This window comes from Acanthaster planci, linkage group LG04, assembly GCF_054643075.1.
Source record: "Acanthaster planci isolate LZ-2023a linkage group LG04, COTS_SCS, whole genome shotgun sequence".
NCBI lineage: Eukaryota > Metazoa > Echinodermata > Asteroidea > Valvatida > Acanthasteridae > Acanthaster > Acanthaster planci.
Window position 1 is genome coordinate 7,205,062 of NC_141780.1, and position 24,436 is coordinate 7,229,497.

A 24,436-nucleotide genomic window follows, 5' to 3' on the forward strand; every position below is an offset into this window, starting at 1 on the left:
CTTTCTAATAATCTCGTTAAGTTGTTCAGAGAGGGCGCTATAATTAGCAAGTACTTCAGCTCTCGGGTGCCGGACGACGAGCGGCATCGTTCGTTTTCGCTCAAAACAGGAAACGGTCGATCATATCATTCAGCGATTTGGCGGCTGCTGATGCCCTGCTGTAGGCCTGGTCTATCTGCTGTTCAAAAGGTGCGTTATTTTTTCTATATTAGTCCAGTAGCAGGCAAGCAGTGTACCTTTCACGATAGTTTGCTTGTTTTCTATGCAACTTCCGATCAAAAATGATTGCTTATCGGTGCTACCAGTGTGGAGAATTGGTGTCCTTGCGTTAACACCGTCGTTTCGTGTTCTTCAATTTTGCAGAGTTGACAGATGGGCTTTCGGCGTATCGAATTCACAATTAAGTGCGTGGTTCTTGAATGCTTGAAATGCGCAGTACTACGACCCGGCATTTAGAAGGATGCAGGCTTTGCATCTAGATCTATGAAGATTTTCCTCCCCAAAAGGTAAACCTTGATTTGTGTGCCTTCTTCTCTCGTAACGTAAAAATGATTTTTACATAGCGGTGCATTGTGTTTGTGGTTATGTGTGTTTTCAAAGTGAAGTCCTTAAATAATGGATAAGAAATTGACTTCGGTATTTTTACGTGTAAATGTGAGCGTAGATGTACATTGCAATTTTGTCAGAGCTGACATCGAGGCTACACTGTAAAGTGGACATATTTAGAAGTAGACCCTGCACCATGTAACTTTGTTCTGCCATACAGTCTGTAACATTTCAGGAGTCCTGTGCACCGTCCCTTGCCTGTACCATGGATGTTACTTGGCCCTGGCACGTGTGAACAAAATTTGCCAATGTTGCAAAAAGGGTATACCCATATACATGTACATTGCATCCTGGAAGATCCTCCGCACCATGGTCGTGTAGCTGCAGTAAATTTTTCTGCACTCTTCTTCAGTGTTTGGAGACTCTTTTATATTCCTTTTTGGTTAAGCGCATCAAAAAAGAGCACTTTCTTCAACGCCGAGGATTATCCTTCGCTCGTCACCCAGAGCCCGAACAGGGCACTGGGAAGGGCTGATAGATTTGCACAGATTTCAATACGTCACACAGGGTCACAGCTAACGACGCGCAGAGCATTGTGAGTAAACTTTTTGTTGGGCGCCGTTATCAATTAGATATTTTTGCTCTTTCTTCCTCGTGGCTGAAAATATTCTCAATACACTTTATTAGTTCCAAAATTGATGAAGATTAAAAAACAAGATGAGAAATATATCACCAAAAGACACGTGATCATCTGAGAAGAAAAATTGCTACTATGAGTGTACCAGGGCCATGCTTTTATCATATGGCCCACACTTTGCTTGTGCCAAAGCATTGCCAATGGCGAATCTTAAAAATAACATAATGTTTCGCTAACTGGAAGTGGTAACTTCCGGGTCGCAGGTCGTGTGCAATGTAACCAATCACAGTGCAAGGCCATCAGCCCTGTTCGGGCGCTAGGCTACGATGCCAAAGATGATCCACACTTTCCAGGACAACCGAGGGCGCTGTTTTTGTGATGTCATCCAGGGAAGGCACACTGCAAAAACCCTGGTGTTAAAAACAACACTTTGGGGGTGTGATTAGATGATAACACAATGCGTCATTTTAATATCACTGGTGTTACTTTATACTTTATCAGTGTTACAATGCGCTGGAGGGCGTTAAACGTAACACCAAGGGTGTTGAAATAACACAAAAAATTGTAACACCACTGAAAAGTGTTGGTGTAGTCCTCTGATAACACAGTTTTTGCAGTGCATAGTTCAGTGCATAGGTTTTTCTGTTCAAATTGTGAACCCACAATATTATACTTACTGAAGACATTTCTGAAGGGATCGATGCTTGCTTATTGATGTGCACATACACAACAATGAATTGGCAAAAAAGAGAAACTTTAATTGAGAAGAATCGACAAAAATGCGGGAATTTTTGTGTAATCAATGTAACACCAAGGCTTTCTTCCTATCCTAGGATGACATCATAGTTTCGCTCATGAATAAGGAAATACGATCAGCAAAAAACAACAAAAAGATACTAAAATATCCTTTGAAACAGTGGGACAATCATTGAAAATAAGGTTGAGTCGATCGCAAAGGTGCATTTTGAAGATTTGTTTTGAAACAGACTGATTGCAAATATGATCGGTCAACCCCAAACAGCATCGCTAAATATGTTGGTCTTTGACATAGAGCTGTATATAAATGGTCTTAATATAGACGCTCAACATGAAGGGTAGGTTACACGCCCGATACCTCGCCTGTTTCATGGTCTTCATCTTTGATGGTCAGCACGCAGAATGAAAATAATGAAGTCTCCCTGTTATTAAACGAGATGCCGGTATCGCAAAGTTTCCATTATCAGTCCGTCCAGATTGTTCTACTATATTCATTATTTTGTCAGTATTACAAACCTGAATCCCATCGAAGACGGCTCGTCTGACTTGGTCTTTCCGTAACAGTCTCGAGACATCTTCAAATAATGATCTTTAATCTTGACGGCCACAGACAGGCGCTGACGTTTGCTCGGGTGGGGGCCGGGTGACTCAGCGTGCGATGTCTACCAGCAGAACGAGTGGCAGCTCGCGGGGGAAAGGGATCCATGCCAAAAAAATTCAAGAGATTGACATGGAGCATCCAAAGCCTAATTGGTTCGTTCTTCGGAGAGTAAAACTTTCATTCAGAAAGAGTTTGCATCGCATGGATTTTTGCATTTTGCAAGGCTGTGAACTTGCCTGGTTGAGTTTAACGACTTGAAAATTCCATTTCGTTTAAGCGGGGAATGGTCGAGGATGAGGTTAGAATATCTTCGTGAGAGCTGTCAAGTGTTCTGTTCTGTTGAGCCAATGGCGCCGCATTGCACACGCTGAATGCGACTGGTCGACACCATTAAAAATCGCAGTTCTTCCCAGAGATGGAAACATTACTGGACGGAATGATGAAATGGAGTCTTTTGCACTCGGACTGGCTTGAGCTTGCTTCCTTATGTAGAAGCAAAGGCACCGACTGAACTTGTTCCATACACGAATTACGCGTACGGTAGCCATCAACCATAAAAAAAGAGGCAATCGTCCGAAGCCTGATTTTGTTGGGATGCCACAATGTGGTTGATGCTAACAAACACGCCATGTACAGTGCCCGTATGAGGTGCAATTAAAGTTTCCAATTTCTGTTCACAGGGAGGCTTCACTCTTTTTAATGTAAATATGGGGAGCAATCATTATTAACTTTTATAGTGTCAGTCGAGTCTTCATTCCGGTCTTTTTCCTGTGGAGTGAGCGATGTTCAAATTCTTAATAAGTCGTAGGATAAATATCCTGATCGATAGAAGGAAACTTTTCTCCATTTTGATAGACCGACACACTTTACCAACGGCAAATGCACTCCTTGTCTGAAGGGACCAGAGCGATGGTGTCAACTTTATTCAATATTTTAGTCACGATGAATATTTGTTGAAATATAACACCGTAGAAGATATGAACCTGCACGTTTTTGGCCATGCACATTCTCACAAGTTGCAATTAAAACCTGAAACGAAAAGGCTAATGCGTCTGTCTACCGTTCGTTTATAATCTCTGCAATCGGGTTCGCTCTCCATTCGGTGCCGTGTTTCCCAGGCGTTTGTAACCCTATCTTCCCGCGAACTCCCTGCCATGTTCTCGGGGCGATGGCTGTCTCAAGTTTTTTCCTGCTTCGTAAAAGGAGGCAGTCGTTATGGATTCCATGGATCGAGAGTCTCCAATCATTAATGCAAATTGGACCTGGGGAAGAGGACTCATTTGACTTCCCATCGACAATATTATTTTTGGAACACGTTACCCTTTAGGCCTAAGTAACTTATAATCGTTATAAAGAATAAACCCACTGACTCTAATCGTGAGACACAGACAAGAAGCAGCTCAATGAGAAACTGCAATCATTACGATTCACTGTACATTATAGGTTAATAAGATACAGTGTATATAATGATAAATTGATGAAAACACATCGTCCAAAATGATGATGATAAAAATATCATCTGTCTGCAGCATCTCATTAGTTGCTTCAAGTGACAACTTGTGATGTGAATTTCAAATATATTTACGCTTTTCGAAGGAGTGCCTAAAAGCATGCCTGGATTATGCCTGGCGTGGGCGGATATAACTTTCAGAGAGTGAGGGTGATATTGAGGTTAGTGTAGGGTAATGTCTATAAGACGGTACGGGAAAGTGCCCTTGAAGATATCACACTCTTCGTGAATTATGCTTCTTTTCCTTGCATTCGAGAACAGTTCAAGAAAAATGTAAGAACTTAAGCAATTTATTGCATCGTTGGCTGAACGGGAGTGCTTTACCCACTATATAGAAACTCCAGTTGTATAATATCAGGCCTATTATAAGCAGACAACATGAAATACACACAAAGACAAAAATACTGGGCTTAATGTATATAGAGTGGTTTGTATAAATGATCCCCAAATAGGCCTAGGCTTTACTTTTTATGTTTGTCATGATAATATACCGGTATCTTCAGTCATTCTTTCTAAGAACTCGTGATATTTGGGGGATTTGATAGTAAGTTCTATTTGGATTGTACTTTTTTTGTCTCGTTCGATGCCTTTTCACAAGCAAATGTTAATCGAAGAATATATCAACATACATGTCATGAGTTGACAAACGAATTCACAAACTCTGGCGGGAATCGGGTATCAGTGAAGAACGTCCTGCTGCCACACATGCACAAGTTTTAGGTTAGTACTTGACACCAACGATATGCCACTTTACCTGGGTGAACTACAGTGCGCCCTAAAGGAGCTGGTGGTTTTTGTATTTGTTTCTGTCTTTTATTGTGGTTTGTTTGATGTTTACCCAGGAGCATCCATAACACAGAGGCATTTTGTCAGAGATGACGTCTTATTTTTTTTTTCAAATGTAGGCTTACATGAACACAAAAACTATTAAACAACCCCCCCCCTCAAAAAAATCTAGAATTGGACCTGTAGCCCACCGGCTACACCGACCTTTTCGACCCGTGCCGCATCTAAAAACGCCCCGAAGCGCAATCCAGTCTTGTTTTGAAAGAATCCGGGTGTGAAAACTGCATTTCTTGCCAGGCGTCTGGGCAATCGAGTGGAAGTGGCAACCTGAGCTCAATAGGAATACATTATGCCGAGAGGGTATAGACCAGCCCCCAAGGCGTGCTCAATTGGCTCATATGCATGTTCTTCTCAAAAGTATACTTTTGCTTACCGACCGATCTTGCTTAAATATTATTTCCTTATAACGAAGAAGCCTTGGATACCATGCTCTTAAACAGTCGTAAATCATGCAGTTTATAAATATCTCCAAGATGGCGTCGGAGTCCTTTATTCAAGGTAATCAGCGCTTGCGTAATGCGCGTGACTCCTCGCAGTGTGTGCGGTTATGACCTTTCATGACAAGTTAATACCTCATACATCTAGTATGATAATAATGCTTAACCTTGCATTCCCACTTACGGTTTCATTTTTGTCTTTTCCCATTTCCAAATTCCCCCACAGTTTAATTCCCTGTCTTGAACGATAACCTGTCAATGGCATTCCAATTTTCCACCACGATCTAGATATAGTTCAACATCAAATACATAGTCTGGGTTTTATTTGCCAATTGAAAAATAGAATTATCTTCCCGTTTAGGTTCAGTTACAAAATTAAGTAAGAAAACACAGGGAGATAGTTAGTCGATTTGTGAATAGTATCTAACGAATTATTCAGTATCCTTTCCAGATGTTACCATGATCCCCACTTTGCATATATGATCTGTTTTCATTATGCCCTTTGCAGTATTGCAGTACGATTTTGATGCGGTCAACGTCCCGGTAGCTCTGAAATGCTCTAGTCCGAGTTCGTCGTCTCTATAACCCTTAATGTACCATACTCTTCAACATCCATTATTCAATCTTGGGGAGCATAACCAAGCGTTGTCAGAGTACCATTTCTGGAATTTTATTTGTTGTTCAAAAGGGTTTCAAGTAAAAAAAAATGCAGCTTTTCAGGTAAAATGCGTGGCAAACAGGGCTGTTCGTATACTTGTAGAGAAAACTATTACAATGAAGCTCTTAGTCTAATCAAACTGCCATGGTCTTGGCTGAACGAAGAAACCATTTACTTAGCAATTCGGAACTAAGCTTTAATTAATTTTGCCATCATTATTTCAGAAGCAGGCCTATTGCTTTTGCAGGAGTAGCAGTGTTTCAAATACATCCTAGCATTAGGAGCTTCGAAACAGCGCATGGGAAATTAACGGAAATAATTTCAGAGAGAAAATTTTATAGATGTCAAAATGTATCAAATACCTATTGCAGTGACTTGCTCTTGGTGAAGAGAGAAAACGTTTTCATTTATTCAATTTTATTATAATGTTTAAGGAGGCTGCACTTTTCTAAAAATAATTTCCACTTCAATTTTCAAGCAAAACGGGTCCATAACAGTTCACGCTGGTCTTGTACCTGTACGTTATCCTTTCATATGAAGACCTTGACATGTCCGCCTCACCGTGGGCAGGTGCATACACAATAGATGAAATGCACAGATCAACGGATTATTGTCGGGACGTTATTACAGTAACATGAAGATCAGCACTGCAGGCACGGAGGGGTCATATGAAATCTCGAGAAGAGAGGGATCGGGGTCATTTTCACCATCGGAACCTTTAATACGTCAGTTGTTGAGAATACGCTCGTCGCCAAATTCGGAATGAACTTTTGCTCAACAATTTTGTTCTTGGCAGAAAGTCGGGATTGCTAAAGTTGTTGTTTTCATGTCGTCATGGTATTGCAAAGTAACAATACGCCGCTTCTAGCTGTTATTACATCCCCTGTATGTAAAGATTTGATTGACCTGTCTTGGTTCATCAGAGAGGAGCAGCCTTTCAGGAAGCCTTTCACACCAGAATAGGGAGAGATGAGTTTGCTCGAAAGGATTTCATCCAGATTCTTTCTCTATGTCTCTTGAATGTCTGGTTATTTTTTATATGCAGTGTCTTTGGGAACATGTAGTTTTGCGGGACCAAATTAATGGTTTTCCTCCGCTAGCACAATGAACCTCCTGTCGGGCAGTGCTCTGGTGAGCTGACCAAATGCAAAACCGGGGCGACAGATAGATTGACGAGTGACAAGGACTCAACACGCTGGAAGGCCTTTACAGGCAATGGGTTGCCAGACCAGCCACGCGCTTACCTTGTTAGCCGTTAACAATTGAATTTTGTGTATGGTAAATGAAGCTTTGACATTTTGCGTGAGACACCGACTTGTCACTAGAGTATTACCAAAATGTCTAACCTGGTTAGGAACACGAGGAATCATATATCCTGCTTTAACACATGTACAGGTATGGCAGGCTCTACCAAACATTAGCCACTGCTCAGCTTGTCATGTTAACAAAAACCTACCGAAGATCTTACACGTTGGAATAAAAAAGACCACTCGACTAATAAATGAGAGTCCATTTAGTTTTACACCTTGGTTGCATGGCTTATTTTTTGTAATCCAAAAATCATGCGCAAGACGGACGTAGCTTTCCGAAACAGAAATCAAGACGCTGTTGAGTTATGAATATAACACTGATAAGAGGGTTTGAATTCCTGTGCAAATTGCGGTAAAATGCATATTCCTGGATATTGGAGGGTTAACAATAAATGACTGCTGTAATGGGACATGACGCTTGAACGCCCAAGGGACTCATAGCACCCAACTTAGTTACCCAAGGCGTCAAAATATCATACCCAACATCACAGCAGTTAACAATTGTTTTGTTATACCTCTGTCTTAAATTCTGTACAGTTTGCTCTCCTGAATTGTCGCCAATTTCATCGAAACGACGAACGTGTCGGTCCGTTATATCGCTTACTTGTATTGGTCGCACGCGTGTTTTGGTCGAAAGCAACATCTCTACATTTTAAAACCATAATATTAGAGGACAAACTGCATTTGTCTTCAAGCTTAGCATACTTAACGAAGAAATTGTAGAGCTCCAACAGCTAATCGTGTCGTATGTTACTTTGCTGAGTTTGCTACAATGTATTATCAACTCTGAATCTTATTATTTGACTCCGTTTGATGTGCTATATCCAACAGTGAGGTAAAATGCCTTTTATGGCCCTGTCACGTGATTGTTCTTGGTCATAGGTATAACAAGCATAATAATGTGGGTTATACATTTGAAATAACTTATACGATTGAAGCAGTCGACCATTGTGCACTTGTTATCTTTTTAGGGCGCGGGTGATCTCTCCCATCACTAAGCCTTCATATTTCCCTGTTTCTCAGATGTCGAAGTATTGGACATACAACACAAGTAATAGCAAGCAGACTCGGAATGAAGTCTTTTATATACAGTTATAATCATAGATATCAACATACATCAAGGATATGAGTAACATCTTGCTTCTGTAAACCGGAGTATACCCCCAAGATTCCAATTCCTGCATAGACCAGAAATCTAATCCCGAAATGACGCCCACACGCCGGTGAAACTCGGCCCTTAAAATATCGATTTTGTCAACCCTTTTGTGCAAGAGGCCTGCCCTGATCAAAATGTGGAGATCACATTCTCCCGCGTGAGTGGTAATCGATTGAAAACGAGGAGATCTCGCACCTGGCGTAGACGACAGGGCATAGGCCTACACAAAGTGAGAAGAGTAAACGAGGGTAACTGATCAGCGGGAGCAGCACGGTAGTTTTAGCTTTGCTTTATATCCGGTGGTGAGGACTTCTCTAGCAATTATTACAACGCCTAAAGTGGTGATAAATATTGGTAACTAGTAATAGTTACAATGAGGAAATCAATATTTGCTCTATATTAATAAGTAGCAATCTTGGCTAAATGATATAATCCAATTGTTTCATCCATTGTGAAATTTGAAAACTCGCCTGACAGCTTCATTCAGCGCTATTGGCTCCTGGTGCGCATTAATATTTCAAATAGTGTACCGGCTATGTCATCATGCACTGGCAGGGGCTCTGAAGAAATACAAATTTTATCTGATCCGGTCACCTTCATATTCAAAATAAAGCTTAATTTCCCATATACTGTTTACAGACCGTCAGTACATTTTACCAGTCAGTTTACCAAACCACACATTTCCACCATTCTCTTTGAGAAGATTGTGCTTCAATCAATGTTTAGTATAGTATATGTAATGTTTATTGATTGATGTTTTGGTACTTGAGTGTGGTTTTTCTAGTATTTCGCGAACTATTCTTTTGCTTTTGTGCTGATTGTCAGCCATTGCTTCACCGGCCACTTAATATAAGCAAAAATACAACTGTGCTGTAAATATTGCAAGCATTAAGGAACAGGAAACATCCTGAGCGTTAAAACCGTTGTGCAATTGAGATGCTGTTCGAAAATGAAAAGGTCAAAACATCACAGCATTGCAGTGGGAAAAAAACGGAAATGTTTTAAAAGCTTGCGTCATTGGGACGCGGAAAAGGCAGTGCCACTTCTCAGACCAATAAAAACCATCCACGATTCATTAATTTCCAAGAGTGTGAAAACCCTGCAGTTAAGTGCATTAAATGGTATGGAGCATACTCCACAGAGCCGAATTGTTTGCATTCCGTCCTTGGGTTGGTATACAGTGCAAAAAGGGTGAATAATGGTACGGGTTGTCCAAATAAAAAGGTATATGCTTGTACAGTGTAATGGGCCAGCGGATAAGAATCGGAAAAAACAATTATTGTATTCACGGTCACGGTGGCACAATACTCTCAACGCAATTTGTGAGATCTTAGCTCTCTGCAACCGCTGCCTCCTTTTATACTACTACTGTGTTATCAGTACTTGCATTATCTATCCATGATCTGAGCTAGACAGCGCGTTTCCTGTTTCATCCGTTGCCAGTTCTAATACCTGCTCGTATCTGTAGGAAAGATTACCGGTAATGCGCATGCCTTAACTTTAAGCCAAGGCCATTCGTCGTAATTAAAAAAACATACACTCTGTGTCGACATTGTTTCTATGTGATCATCGCTGATGTGCCGGATCGCAAGTTCCTTTGATATCCAAGACACAAGGGACAGCTTTGTTTGAGGAGCCTTGTTATTTGAAGCCGAGGTGATGAACCCATAAGAAAAGACCTGTATGGACAGGTCTGAGATCATGATGATATTATTCATTAAGACTGAAGCTATGCTAGATCTACTGCCGAATGGAGATGTTGGAAATAACAAGAATTTTCTGAAATGAAACACGAAACTTGTTTGTCATCTAGAGAGACCTTCAACTTGTGCCAAATCTCGATGATGGAGGCGGTGTTTGGTATTTTTCTCTATGGGAGAGCGTTAGCATTCATCAAAGACAAAACCTGAAATTAAATTGGATAAAATATCTATCTAGGTCACTTGTTTTCGCTTTAAGTCTCATTTCTCGTTTAAGAAAAAAAATAATTAGGAGGTTTTTATGTCACGATTGAAAGGGCTCCTTTAGCTTTCCTTGTAGGTAAAACTTAACGACAATGTGCCCCAAGTTAGGATATCTTGCTGTCTTAAAATTTCTCTTTAGCGATTATGATGTTTGAAGCAAGATTTTCTCACAATTATTTTTTGTAAATTCTGGGTTCCAAATTTGAGCAGAAAAACCCAGATGCGCAGCTTCTTCCCAAATGACATCACAACAAAAACTAATCCAAGTTTGTAAGGGAAAATATAAAAAGTGCACTCGTGTTTCGGTAATATTACGTGATATCCGATGGTCTTAACTACAAAAAAGAGTTGAACGTTTCACCAATTATGCTAGCCCTTTACAGTGCTCCCGTGTTATTTTTCTGCCAAACAATCAATAGGCTCACTACGGCATCCAAATAAATTACAGCTAGCTGATAGTTACCGGTGTCTGGAGTGCCATTTTTTTAAAACTGGAATACTGTTTCCTGAAGAAATACAATCTGAAACATTCCTGACACCAGGCGGCTCAGGTGTCACAGGTTGAAATTAATGTTGCCTTTCGGTCATTCAACTGTCTGTGCATGACCCAGTAAGGTGCACAAAGATATTGTTACCTCCCCGAGGATGTTACTGAGACCACCCACAACTGTTTTCAGCCTCCGCAGTAATACTACATAATGCTGTTAGTAATCATTTTCCCTGTAGGACATTGAATTTAATGGAGTTTTCCCAAAGAAATCAAAATAGTTTACTCTTATTACAGCTGCACCTTATACTGCGTAGTCGCATTATGTCTAGGATTTGCCTCCTTCATGTAATTTATCTCATACTTTCACCACAAATTCGAGGAAATTATGTTTTTGTATGCGTCTGTATATTCTTTCGCAAAACCACATGCATTTCACCGCCTAAGTCCACTCATTGAACAAATTAATTATTTCCAAAGGCCGCACAGGTGTACGTAGGTTTGGCAGCTATGAGAAATCCCATAAACTCTCTCTCGCTCTATTTTCATAGAGAAATTCAATCTAAATTATGTCCACACGACACTGAAAAGACTTGTGCTTTGATCTGAATGCAAACAGAAATCCAACCTGATTCCATAAACTGCGAATTAAAAAAAAAATCATCGCATTATGAGATGTGCCTGCGACTCCTTGTGCTATTCCTTTTTGTATTGTCACCTGCACTTCCTTGGGCAGGAAAATGTCAGTTTCTGTCGGCCCTCTGCAGGAAATGTCAAGAGACTTTTCGATGTGCAGGCAAGCATTCCACGAAGAAGCTGTGGGACAACTTATTCTGTGCTGCATAGTAGGAGCTCGCAGCATCAACAGACCATGATGTGCATTTAGACTAAGTATGTTCAAAATGGTCAAAAATTATGCCAGGATCAGGACTGGGAACGATTCCAGCAGACTGCTCAGCCTTTTGCGAGTTAAATTTGAATAAAATCTGGTACATTGAGTTCTTTAAATTCAAGTGAACACAAATTCAATTCTCCATACTAAAGGCACTGGTGCTTACCTCATGATTCGGGGCAACTTTAGCTCAGTTACATAAGAAAAGCCTTGCACCAATACAATGTTTTCAATTTATAAGAAGGGCACAAACGGACGAGTCTATTCCAAAGATGGTGCATGGTCACTATGTAAAATTTTGCCCCGGATCACGAATTATAGCAACAGCTTCTTTAAATAGAGAACTCAAATGAATTGTTATGTTTATGCACAATCAGATGTACTAGATTTTATACAAAATTAACTCAAAAGGCTTGTTGGGCATCTGATTTATTAAAGGCTTAATTAGGTGAATAAAACTTCTAATCTGAATTTCAAGTTTGGTGTTGAATAGGTTGTGGAGACGATGGAGTCGACATCTTTGGCAATGTGCCAGAATACTTGAGGTACATCAGCTGATGGGCAAAGAAATAAAATTCTCGGGACAATGGAGGCTGAAGGTCAAAAGCTTTACCGGAATTCCCTTCAAGAGCGACTAGACGTGTCGGAGGTTGACTTGAAATCGGAGTAATCTAAAAGAAATATCTCATTTGTTAACACCATCAGCACCTCAAAAGACGTCAATACCATCCAATGCATACTTTTTACCTATTCAGAACTTCAAAACGGTGGTTGCCTATTGCAGAAATAACATTGTCGAAGCTATAGAATGTGAGCAAACGTGCCGCCAGCTTTCATAAACGATGGTAACGTTTTTTCAAGCCCAAAATCGAGCACCCTTCTTAGAATCGCGTCTCAACCTCCCATCACTGGGGCAGCAGCAGGACTCTCTTCAGTCACAGTGTTGCCTATGACCAGCCTCAACCTCCACTGTCCACGCAGTCACAGTTTCTTGTGGGTCTGAGCATGATAATGAATCTCTTGCAGTACAGAGCGAAAACCTGAAAAAAGTGTCCAGGGTTCTGTGACAGAGTCGTAAGGGTTAGAACTTGTACTCAAGTTGTTTTCGTCCGGCGTGGAGGCACATTATGTAGAATTCTATCCCCTCACAGTGAAGACCCCAAACGAACAGCAGCTTGGGAACTGTTATGACATTGCTTGATGGGGCCACCTGTAGGAATTTTTGAGACTTTCTGGAGAGTAAATGAAACGAAAAAATGTCTGGATCAGATCATGAGCAAACGCTTCCTTTTCAGATCTTCACACATCACTGATCTGAGACCCTGTTGAATGTCATTAGTATGCTTTCACTCTTCCATCTGGAGGCCGGCTAACGCCAGGTTGTCTACAGTCATTATGAACGGAGTCAGGCGTGGCATTCAAGACTGCACTGTCCTGGCAAACAACACAGACACTATCTTCATCCTCGTGGCTTTATGCTATCGTTTCTCACAATGAACCCATCATTTAGAGCTAAAAGTGCACTTTGATGGAATTTAAGCTGCATTAATGGACTTGAACCTTCTCTCCGAGGCCATTGGACGAAACGATTGGCGTGGCTTACCGTTGTGATTTATAATGTAGCTTCTTCGGCAGTGGTAAAGTGGGACCAGTATACTGCAAAATCAGGAGAGTGGTGTAAATGTGGTATTGGGGGTATTGAGCTCAGCACCATCAGAGGTAACACACACAAAAAGATGTTAAAGTCAAGTTTAACCTGACAGTTTACGGCTTCCAAGGTATATCTTCCATCCCAGTCTTTGTTCGTGTGGCTGCCTCCATCAATTGGAGAGCTGCTTATGCAACTGGTCGTTTATGGGGGAGAGCCAATCAATCGATCCCAAAAACACCGGAAAAGGAGAAGCGGGTCACGGAGGTTAAAGATGATGGGCTGCAGCCACGCATGATGGGTCAGCAAAACCTTTGTTCCTGGGAAGGAGGAGCCCCACAGTTTGACACCAAATCCTGTCAATGTGTTGAGGAAAAGCAACTGCCTCCAGTGCAGTTACAGCTGCAATAAGACATCTTGCCTAGCGTTTTGTAAGTGCAGAGGGGACAGCATATTCAAAGTACCCAAACAAATCTGAAAAGCCCTCGTTCAAAATACACACTTTCACACCGAGGATACTTGGAATGAGGACTTTGCTGCCTATATAGCGCACAACAGATTCCTGTAACACTGTTGAGTTTATGGGCGTGCCCATTGGCACTGAGACTCTTACATCATTGACATTATAACTTCGTAGATTAGGGCAGAACTTATGGAGTTTTCTTTACTGCCTTGGTTCGGTTCGTTTATGTTTGGTTTGATAAGGGACTCTTTGCAAACAGTGAAGACGAGAGACAAGGATAGTATTTGACGTGCTGGTATGCTGTGTTCAACGAAACCGTAACATGCCATGAAGTGTACAATGTTTCTCGCCGCTTGGTTCTTCACACCTGTAGTTTGGATACCGTGCACGATATAAGGCTGATGGGTACCCCCACACATGTCCAGTCCCTATACACACTCTGGACTATTGTTACCTAAGACATCCCCCCTGGAAGTCTGTAAATAATTCCTGAGATTCCGATCAAACAATGGCCAACACAAAGGCGGGCCCGGGGTTCTCTCCACCCGATATCTTGCACCATAGAGTAGTTTGCAATGAACTTAACTTGTAGTGAACATTCAAAAAAAATATATTGATATTGTGTGTAACATTTTGGTGTCGTTGTTGTGTGGTTTCGGGTAGAGAAATAAAACGCATGCAGCAGCCCTAGGAAGCTCAAGACATCAGATTGGGCATTCCAGCGGTGTCCAAGATAATATTCTGGACGCTCAAGCCCTGAATGGCGTCCTTCAACAACATAAGCAAACCAACAACAATATCAACCAAAACAGGGAAAATGGATGGGCTCATAGTACCCAGGCTGGGAACGTATACGAGCAGGGGACAGAATCTTCTATGCCACCAGAGCCTTTTAAACTGATTTATCAGTCTTTCATATCCAGCGTTATTAACCTGTCATAGATGACTTCCTAGGGTGCTGTCTCCTCCGCTGTCATTTGAACGGTTTATATTGCATGAATTAAAATCCAATGCATGAATTAAAAACCAAACAAAGCACTTCAAGTACTTACATTCTGACATCAAAAAGGCCTATGTTTTAAGCCTAATCTATGCTCTTTTTAGGCATTGGTAGGCAATTTTAGGTCCATATTTGTTGTTTTAAATCTTACAAGCCATTTTACATTTATTTTATGTTACTGTTACATTCATTGTCCAAACCTTTTATGTACGGTATAAGGTATCACATTTTTACACCATTTTAATCAAGAAAATAGATGCTATTTGTTTTGATATAATAAATCGCTTGTCATTAATTTGTTAGTAATTTAGTTAGTGTTTTTAATTAGCTGTCCAAAGATAATGTAATTGCCTTTTTAAGGAAAATAAAGTATTTTGAATTGAATTGACCATTTGGTTACTTCAGCAACAATCATGTGGGTTTCGTAACCAAAAAGGCTTACGGCCTGCTTTGTGAAACTAATGACAATCAACAACCTGTTCATGATAGCAAACAGTGGCATAGGGGTCTTCCTTTGTTATTGGTTTTGCAAAACCTGTCAGGAACATTTAATATCTTTGTTCTGAAATGTTTTTTTCTAGAATGATCGTTAAACGAGTAATCTTGCGACAGTCTTCTGTATCGATTCGTGACAGCACCCTATACTGTTCATTATTGAAGGCCGCTGTGCATGCAACCATGTTACAACAGGTCTACTTTTTGAAGTTAGGAGCTCCAAATAAGAACCACGGAATGTGAACTTCACTTCAAGGTTAGTGTTTAATAATTTTTTTTTAATAAAACTGTTATTTTTTCAGTCCTCACAATTTACTTAATGCATGCAACACTTTATTTTGTGTTGTTTTTTTCAGTGCTGTGAATCTCTCCTGTAGGCTACATGTATGTCCTGTTGGTAGGTTTTAATCATTATTCCTGAAAATCGCCGTACTGCGCACGAAACAAGAATAACATCAGACACGCAATTATCGGTGGAAAAATACGTTCAAACTGACAATGTAACGGACGCACTCTCTGTGTGAAAAGCAGTTTGGATTGATTTAAGCCGGCTGAAGTCGAAGTTGATGAAGGCGTCTTATCATGTCCCTACCTCTCTTCTAATTACTTGCCAGGCGCCCATGACTTCCTTGTAATGGGCCACGTGCCTGTAGCCGTCATCATGCTGGTATCGCAGAGTGCAACCGAGAGGTCACGTGAAGCCTTATCGTGGAGCAAGGTTGCTCGCACTCTACAAGTCTCGTGATTAAATCATGATTCTTCATCAGGATCGTTGATATCTGAACAGCCACTTTAGACTGTGCACGACAGGGGACACCCTGTGTTTTTATTGTTGAATTCTAAAACGCCGCAGAAAATATATGCGCGTCGATTTCATCTCCCAATACCCTGAAACCATAAAGACTCAAATGTTACAAACCTCGTAATGAATTTAACCGTTTGTGTGAATTTTAACACAGAAATAATAAACATCCTTATCAAGCTACGTATGCAGTGTAATAAAGGTAATGGGACAATAGAATGGCAGACGGTAAGGATTTTTGGCAAGCAAAGGCATATCAATTCTGACATATTCGTGTTGTGGTGTCAGGAGCATTTTATCAAACCTGGCTCGGAGACAAGGAGACGTTTGGCACCCAGTGTCGCTGCTGATCCAGACTACAGTCTGAAGTATATCTTACTCAGGCTTCTAATTATCAATGCGGTAATACTAGCTGGCAGTGTTTATACTGGCGCCTTAGACTGGTAGTATAACATTCAGACATGGGATTCTACTCTTAATTTAGATTCTACTAACAGAGACAACGTGCTAGATGCATGCCTAATATAGAGCGCAAGACCTCGCAATCTATTGCAGGAGTGCCAAACACACTGCGTCCCCTATGTTGTTATACATTATACCAAGGCTATTAGACGTTCAGCAACTTTAATTGTATGTTATCGTGATAATACTTATTTTTTGCAGTCTTTTTGAATAGTACCGTTTATATCTCGTTTTTAGATTGAAAAATTATAATGCTCAGTGCATCGATGGGTTGATGAAGGCCCATACAGGAAGATGGGCTGCACTGTTAGATTTAATGAATACAGAAATATGTTAAGAAAATAGCGTGCATTGTACAAAGTTGAGAACTAGGATTTACAACAGTAAACGGGTAGCCCCGTCCAATGGTAGTAATGGTACGTTTTCTGCCTCTATATTAAAAAGCTGCGTCACGATCAGACCTTACGCTTCAAATCAAAGGTCTCAAAGATTGTTGAACATCCCGTGGCCATTAAGGATCCAAGCATCAGTCAAATGTAAAGGCATTTGGTCCAAAGTACGGCACTTTCGGGGTAGGTTGTTTGGTGTACAAGCAGACCGTGACGGAGACCTGCTGGCGGTGGTATATCCTTCGATGCAGGGCAAAAAGCCTGGACTTCGTGTCACTGGCATCTTCCTCGACCTCATGAATGTATAATTGCACGTGCTTTTCACGCGCTGTGGGCTTGGTTTCAAAAATTCCGCCGCTAAGTTGCAGGTCATTAAACAATTTTTCGACTGTTTTTCTCAAGAAAAGGTTTATTCAGGTATTTTAAAACCAAAATGTTTATGAAAGAGCACATTGTAATGTCATTACTTTTAAATACCAACTCAATCCATACTTTTAGGACTTTCAGGTTCACCAAAGTCAGTTGAGGTGAAATCTCCGAGCTGTCTCTTTTTTTTTCTAAGCACGCTGAAAGCAAAAAAATGAAGGATAAAACATTTAAAGGCAGTGCAGTCCTTGTCTGTTTCTATTAACTTGTCAAACAGGATATTGCCCGAGGTCCTGTCTAAATCAATATTCCCCGGAGCTTTCGTATAAGGCGTTTTCCTCTGGACGTCGAACCTTTATTATTTACCGACTGATGAATTGCTCTGACACGCACTATTAAGTTTACCTTGGGACGGAACAGCCACCCGAATGCCGTGCTGCAAAATTTAATCGCCTCAACGGAAACAAATGCGCAATCCCACTGCAGCTGCTGTCTGGTATTTCAGTGACTGAGCTTCAAACCGGACACTAATTAATATCGAACATATTCGAGGTGATCGTTGATTACGTAGGGATCGGTCACCGTAGGCCTCATGCCAATGGAAAGACCTTCATTATCGAGGTGATGGAATTTCGTTCGAAGTTTGTCACAAAATTTCATGGTATTGTTTCCACAGCAGCTGCACATTATACTGAACGGTAGTAACAGGCGCGACACTCCATCCCCTTTACCCAAAATGACTTCATGTGCTCAGCTGAACGGAAGTCAATCCATCGCCGACCGTCACTACAATAGTTTGCTTGTGTGAACTTCCTGATAGTACAGACTCGTCGAATTTTTAGATTGGCCAGCTCAGTGATACAGGAACGAAGAACCGTTTTCCTTGCAGTATACCATGCACTAAGATATCACTTAACAGCCAAACCTACAAAATAAACGGGAAAAAAATAAGCTTTGAGATCTCCCGGCTTGATTTGTCACCATGGAGATCTTTTAGCATCTGCAATCCGTTCAGGAATTTTTTTGTTGTCATCGTTAATTTTAGACACATTGTCAGCGAAGCCAGGCCATAGCGTCAGTCCTTTTAATTATCTCTAAGCTCGAGCCGATGTGAAGTAACAGTCTCTTATTGGAAACCAGTTCGCCTGAAACACAATATCCGGATCCTTTAGTTGTCAAATGAAAAGTGCTAACGGGGAGCCATTTGTCAAGTCCATAGGTTCCCAGTCTTCAGACAAAAGCCATTTAGTGACAGACAAGCTTCTGAGCCTCCCAATTTTCCACAGAGGAGGAAGTCATGGTAAAGACTGTTGAACTCCAATAAGAAGGCACAAGGAGCCGTCCATCGATTTTCATGATTCCTTTAATCTTTATTCAGAACTTTTTTCATACAATATGCACGAAAAAATTTTGCATGACAAATTGACAATTTTCAAGAGAAACCAGGCTCCCATTGCTAACAGCATAGAATATTATCGCAATTGCTGATTGATATCCTAGCGGAACGACTTTATCAGCTATGCGTTGGTAAAGAAGGGAGCACGCGGTGTTTTGAAACAGACACGTTCTTTCTGTATGAAAAGATTTTAGCTATGAAATCTGGGCTTTTCTTGCATGAGAACTAACAGGTTTCCTTTTGAACACTAGGTTCAGTAACTTGCTCAGCTTACTTTGACCCATGAATTATTTGGTAAGTTTCTGTCCCATTGTTGGGTACTTCGGAAGATCGGCAGCCTATATATTGGGTATGTCAAATGGCAATAGATTAAAGGCAATCAGATTTACTAAGTGTACGTGGGGTTATATTCCTGCCGTCGCTAGCTAATGAGAGATGCTGAAATAAGGTTCACTCAGTAAACGTTCAATAGTCCGAAGGTCCATTTTGCTGAAGGGTCAGTAGCTCAAATTTAGACTGCGATTATATTGAAGGTTTGAGAGTCCGGAGGCTCATTATATCGAACAGAACCCAAGGTTCACTGGTCCGAGCTTCGCATGTACCTCCCTTAAATATTTTACTTTGTCCTTCAGCACAAAGGAACCTTGCTGTCAATTTAGATTAATGAACTTCACTTTCTTTGGTTTCTAACTATTGAACTATCCGTCGTTTAACTGTGATCTATTTTCCAATTAAGAAACTTTCGAACAACTAAGTGGTAAACGAATGGACTTACATCAGCACCTCATCCCCTCCGAGAAAGGAAATTGGCTCATTTCGGTGAAAGTACTGACATTCAAGTAGGTGCAAACAACTTTTCTTTCGTGATTTGTAATTCATGAAAGCAATGCCTCCTGGTTTCTGTGTAATAGGCTTTTAACGTGACTTTGCTTTTTTCGATAAATCATAGCTGTAAACTCTTTCCTTGGAAAAAATTTCATCATTTAGGTTGCACTACTTTATAGCAAATCAACCACTGTCGGGCAATGCCCTTGCAGCGGGTCAGTTGGGTTGACGCGAATTTTGCATCGCCTATAAACTAACTTCTCTAACAATGCCGACTAGGTTGGCTGGACGCTCTCGTCTTGTTTGCTCAAAGGGGGAACACTAGCATCAGATTCCATGTCGCCGTGATACATCATTAACTGGCAAGCCTTCACGTGTGCACCTGCGTCAACCTATAAATATACCATAGCGATGAGCATTGAAGTATTACAGTGTAGTCCTAAGAGGAGGATATGAATTCCGTTTATCGTGCTGAGCTTAATATAAAACATATGACAAAAAAGTGGATTATTAGAATGGGAAATTATACTTTGATGTGAATAAATACTTGTGATTGAAACTACCTTTTCAAGATTTAAGAAAGAAATGGCAGTTTTCATGTTGAAAAATTATTTGCCTTCAAGGAATTTCACCGTGCATTTTCTAAACCAGCTGGGATAAAGCATTATGAAACGCGAGGGGAAACTGAAAAATGGTCGCTGCTCTTTATAACCCTAACAGTCCCAAATCCTGAAACTCAACTACTCAAAGACTGAATTCCTGGTAGTGGTCTCCAAACACGGTCTCCGCAACTTACCTCCTATCACTCTGAAAACAGGGGACAATATCATCTCACCATCGCAATCAGTCCGTAATCTGGGTTTTTTTTTTAATTAATTCACATCAATGTCAACTCACGTTCTAAACCTCAATCGCAGCATCCATTTCCAATTTTGTAACATTTCACGAATTCGCCGATTTCTGGATTTCGAAACTTGTCACCACGTGGTCCGTGCATTGGTTCTGTCCCATTTGGATTATGGTAACTCTTTACTAAATAGCATCACAGAGTCGAAGCTTGATAGGCTTCAACGGCTACAAAACCAGGCCGCTCGCATTATATTCGACGCGGATCGGCGTACAACAGTTTCGGCATTACTTACCAAACTTAACTGGCTTCCCATCCAGAATAGAATCTTATTCAAGATGGCTCTTCTCGTCTTTAAATGTCTTCAATAATCTTCCTCAATACTTTCACAGCCTCATACACCTCAATGTTTTCTCTCCTTGTCTTCGATCCAGTTATGACGCCAAGGTCTTCTCAGTCCCAAGATCTAGAAACACCTCGACGGATAAAGCCTTCATAATTGCTGGTCCAAAGCTCTGGAACACAATACCATCAAGCATTAGGTCACAGGACACAATCTTATCATTAAGGAAACACGTTGAAAGCATGTTTTTTCCAGTATAGTTTCATTATCACGTGTTGCACAGCGTCATGATTCGGATGAAATGGCGCTATAAAAATCTCGTTATCATTATTATCCTCCGATTTCAACATTCTGTAGAAAAGCCAACTGTATAATTTAAACGTGGGTAGTGGTGAATGCCTCTGTGGCAGTAATGGATATACTGGTACACTATAGTTGACATTGTTTACAGGGAACGTTGATCGGGACGGCATGCTGCGGTTGCCATTGGCAGTGTGACCCCTCAATTTGGTGCCGCATAGCCCCCATTCAATGTTAAACTTGCGATTACTATTACATGTAAATTATGGAATTTCACTGCACATTTCGGAGTCGGCAAGAACTCTCTCAAAAACAAATCACGTTTCTTTGTTCCGCTCACCACTTAGACATTCAGGTGGCCCTCTGGTGGCTAAAAGCCCTTGCGGCATGTTATTTTTGTTCAAGACTGCATGCGCAGCGTGTTCGATGGTCAAGATAATGTACAGATTATTTCATCTGGCTCTTTGAGTTGCTTCCTCTGTGTTGTATAGTCATAAAAGATTTTGAGGATACTACAGAGATAATTTACACTCTTTTTACGTATTTCTTTTAACCGATGGCGGGGTATAAATCCTTGACCAAAACGCTTCATTTCCCATACAAGAATTGCACCAGCGCCCGTCTGTCATTCGTTCTCTGTGTAATATCTGTGCTTATCTGTTTTCCAGTGCCAGGGTAGTGTTGTACGTGTATTTCTACGAGTATGTTTAAGGTATGCGCTTGTAATCGAACTTCGGAGCCGATAATTTGGTTTAGTTTCGAAAGATGGAGACTCATCGCACCAAAGTATTCTATTCAGATCCCTATAGGGCTTATTGTGCTGTATGACGTTTTCAGCATTTTCTTTATATCGACCTCTAAGTCCACTACTGAAACCAATCTGAGAAACAACTTTTTTTTTTCATTTGTATACGATTAGCAGTCCGTAATACATAACTTTTAATAATTAAAGTAGAGTATCTCGAACGTAGTAATGCGTTCCTTGAGGTTCAAATATATCCTAAAAGGTTTTTTAGGAATAGGAAATCATTGAGCCTAATATTGCAGCTCTCAAAGTAACAGGTATATGCGATCTCAAGTGACTTGGCGCCGAAAGAGCTTTCTGCAGTAACCGCAACGCTTTCCTTGCGATTTATAACGTTTTTTATAATTGGTCCAACCTTTTGTGGATGAGGTCGAGAATTATCATGATATCTCTGCCACAGTATTCTCTCGTTATTTCCCCGTTCAAAACATGGAACTTGTAAATCCTTCGAAGGATTGTGCCATCGGCACGCAAGTCGAGCGAAATTTTTTTTCGGATTTTCCTCATCGTTCTCCCCAAAGACCGCTGGAGTGAGTTTAGTATGCGCTGTCGACACTCATAAATTATTCAGATGACGTTTGGGGAGACAGGGTGACTTCGGCACAAAGGAAACTTGGGGTTAAAAAATGTCAAAATAGGTGACTGTGCGTTTACGTGCGTTTATGACGAGTCAAGAACCGACGGATAATCTTCTTTGTGCGGTGCAGTTCCTTTGTGCGGTGCAGTATAAAGAGTCATAATATCCAGAATAGGGTTTGAATTCAAAACCTCCAAGAAATGGAATCGAAGATTAGTGAAATTACGTGTGTGGCTTTACCGCTATGTATGTTCCCATCCCGTCGTTAGTCCATCCTTATTAATTAGTAAATGCCTACATTTAAGTTTTAAAGGGGGTTAAGGGTTTTTTTCTGTACACAAAATGACTTATACATCTAAATCAGTTCCACAACGCTGTCAGATCGTGGTGTGCCTATGTGTACAGGGATGAAAACACTACCATAATCCTCACCACTGTCAGTCCACTGCCTCCTATTTATCTTCGCATTCATCGTCATCGTATAGTTGGTTATACTCACGATGTCCATGAGCGCCATGCGTGTATATTTTCAGCACTGTCACTGTGGTCATCCGTCTCAAACTATATATCCGTCATCCCAGATCTCCGTCCCTCAACACTCAACCCATCACAATCAAGGAAAAGAGCCCTTAGAAACACTTCCCTGTAAACCTTTCCCCTTTTAATCAACTCTTGCTCATGGCTGCATTTTACACTATGGAGATACATATGAAGAATCTCCTTGTCGACCTAGAAACTTACAAAGCGGCGTAATTACTTTCTGGTGCTTTCAGATTCAATTTGTCTACTGCATGGAAATGTCTGTCGCCCAGCTGTTGTCTGCCATTCTCCACATTTAACCGGATTCGCGAATGGACCCGCTGAGGAAAGAAACTTGGTCTCCATGTATTTTTGGATATTTTCGGTTAGACAGTCCGACACGTTGAGAAGGAATAGGGCTCATGCCAGTAATTTCGACTCGGCGTCCCTGCTGTTGCAGGTTGGCTTACGGGAGGAATATCAATCACCCGATCGCAGTTTTTTTTCTCCCCACTCTGTGGCAGGTTGTCCGTATGCTGTCAGAACTGGCCGGGGAAATGCAGCCGGCCGTGTGTCAGGACAAGATGAATAGGGGCGGGAGAACGACTCGGCACGCAGATGGATGAAATGAATTGATATTCCCGTGTAAGATGGACGCCTGTGGGTTATAACGCGCGAAGGTAGTTTCGATATGACCAGCGAGCCGACATGTACGCAAGGCAGAGGACTTGTAAACGTTATGGACATCATTACAGCACGTATTAATTCTTATCAAAGATTACAAGTACCAGCTTAAAAGGTAAGTTTAGCTGTCTTATTATCACATGTATTCGAACTGCTTGGAGGCCGCTGGAATTTTACTCGCCGGATTTCATCGTTTCATGTCAGTGCAAAACACCCGGTTGCTTCTTTCTCAAACATAAGTTGTATGTAGATTGAAACGCGTACCTTTATGACCATTGTAAAATCCTATTAAACGCGCATGCGATAAGAACCGTAATGGGGGATACAAAGACATGGATGGATCATACGGAGGTCCTATCGGAAATTTAAATGAACTCTTTAGGAGGGTATTCACATAATCACTTCCAAGTCATAACTGGTGATGGTCTCGAAAAGTATAACCTTGGGAAGCTCACTGAGGATAATGTTCTCTCTGAAAGAAACCAATGCATTCTGTATTTTTGTTTGGCTATAGTTATTATAGTTTATTCTTAACTTCACAGTGTTGGAATGTTACTGAGATTTTAAAAAACTGTCTTCAGTATACATTCGCGTCATTCGAAAATTCAAGCAGCACAGAATAGGTGCCTGATGATCATGTTGGTTTTGAATTAATATGTTCAAATTTGTACAAATCCCAAATTATATTTGATAATATAAGTCGTCAAAGCAGTGT

At 40.9% G+C, this 24,436-nt stretch overlaps 1 protein-coding gene and 1 long non-coding RNA gene across 3 annotated transcripts in view; one reads left to right on the plus strand and one right to left on the minus strand.

Moving 5' to 3' along the window:
- The first annotated feature begins 34 nt into the window (after nucleotides 1-34).
- LOC110989538 (uncharacterized) overlaps nucleotides 35-24,436 on the plus strand; it is a 38,446-nt gene continuing 14,044 nt past the window's right edge. The window contains exons 1-4 of the mRNA XM_022254001.2: nucleotides 35-189; nucleotides 364-506; nucleotides 15,493-15,662; nucleotides 23,562-23,836. The gene's annotated coding sequence lies outside the window, so the exon portion shown is untranslated. The remainder of the gene's footprint in view (nucleotides 190-363; nucleotides 507-15,492; nucleotides 15,663-23,561; nucleotides 23,837-24,436) is intronic.
- On the minus strand, nucleotides 18,914-23,198 carry LOC110989539 (uncharacterized). 2 transcript variants are annotated; one of them, XR_002599642.2, is made up of 3 exons: nucleotides 23,018-23,198; nucleotides 20,789-21,008; nucleotides 18,914-20,038 (listed from the first exon to the last, which is right to left on the minus strand). It is a non-coding gene; the product is annotated as an uncharacterized LOC110989539 (long non-coding RNA). The 2 variants fall into 2 exon arrangements; XR_002599641.2 differs by having other exon boundaries at nucleotides 22,951-23,198.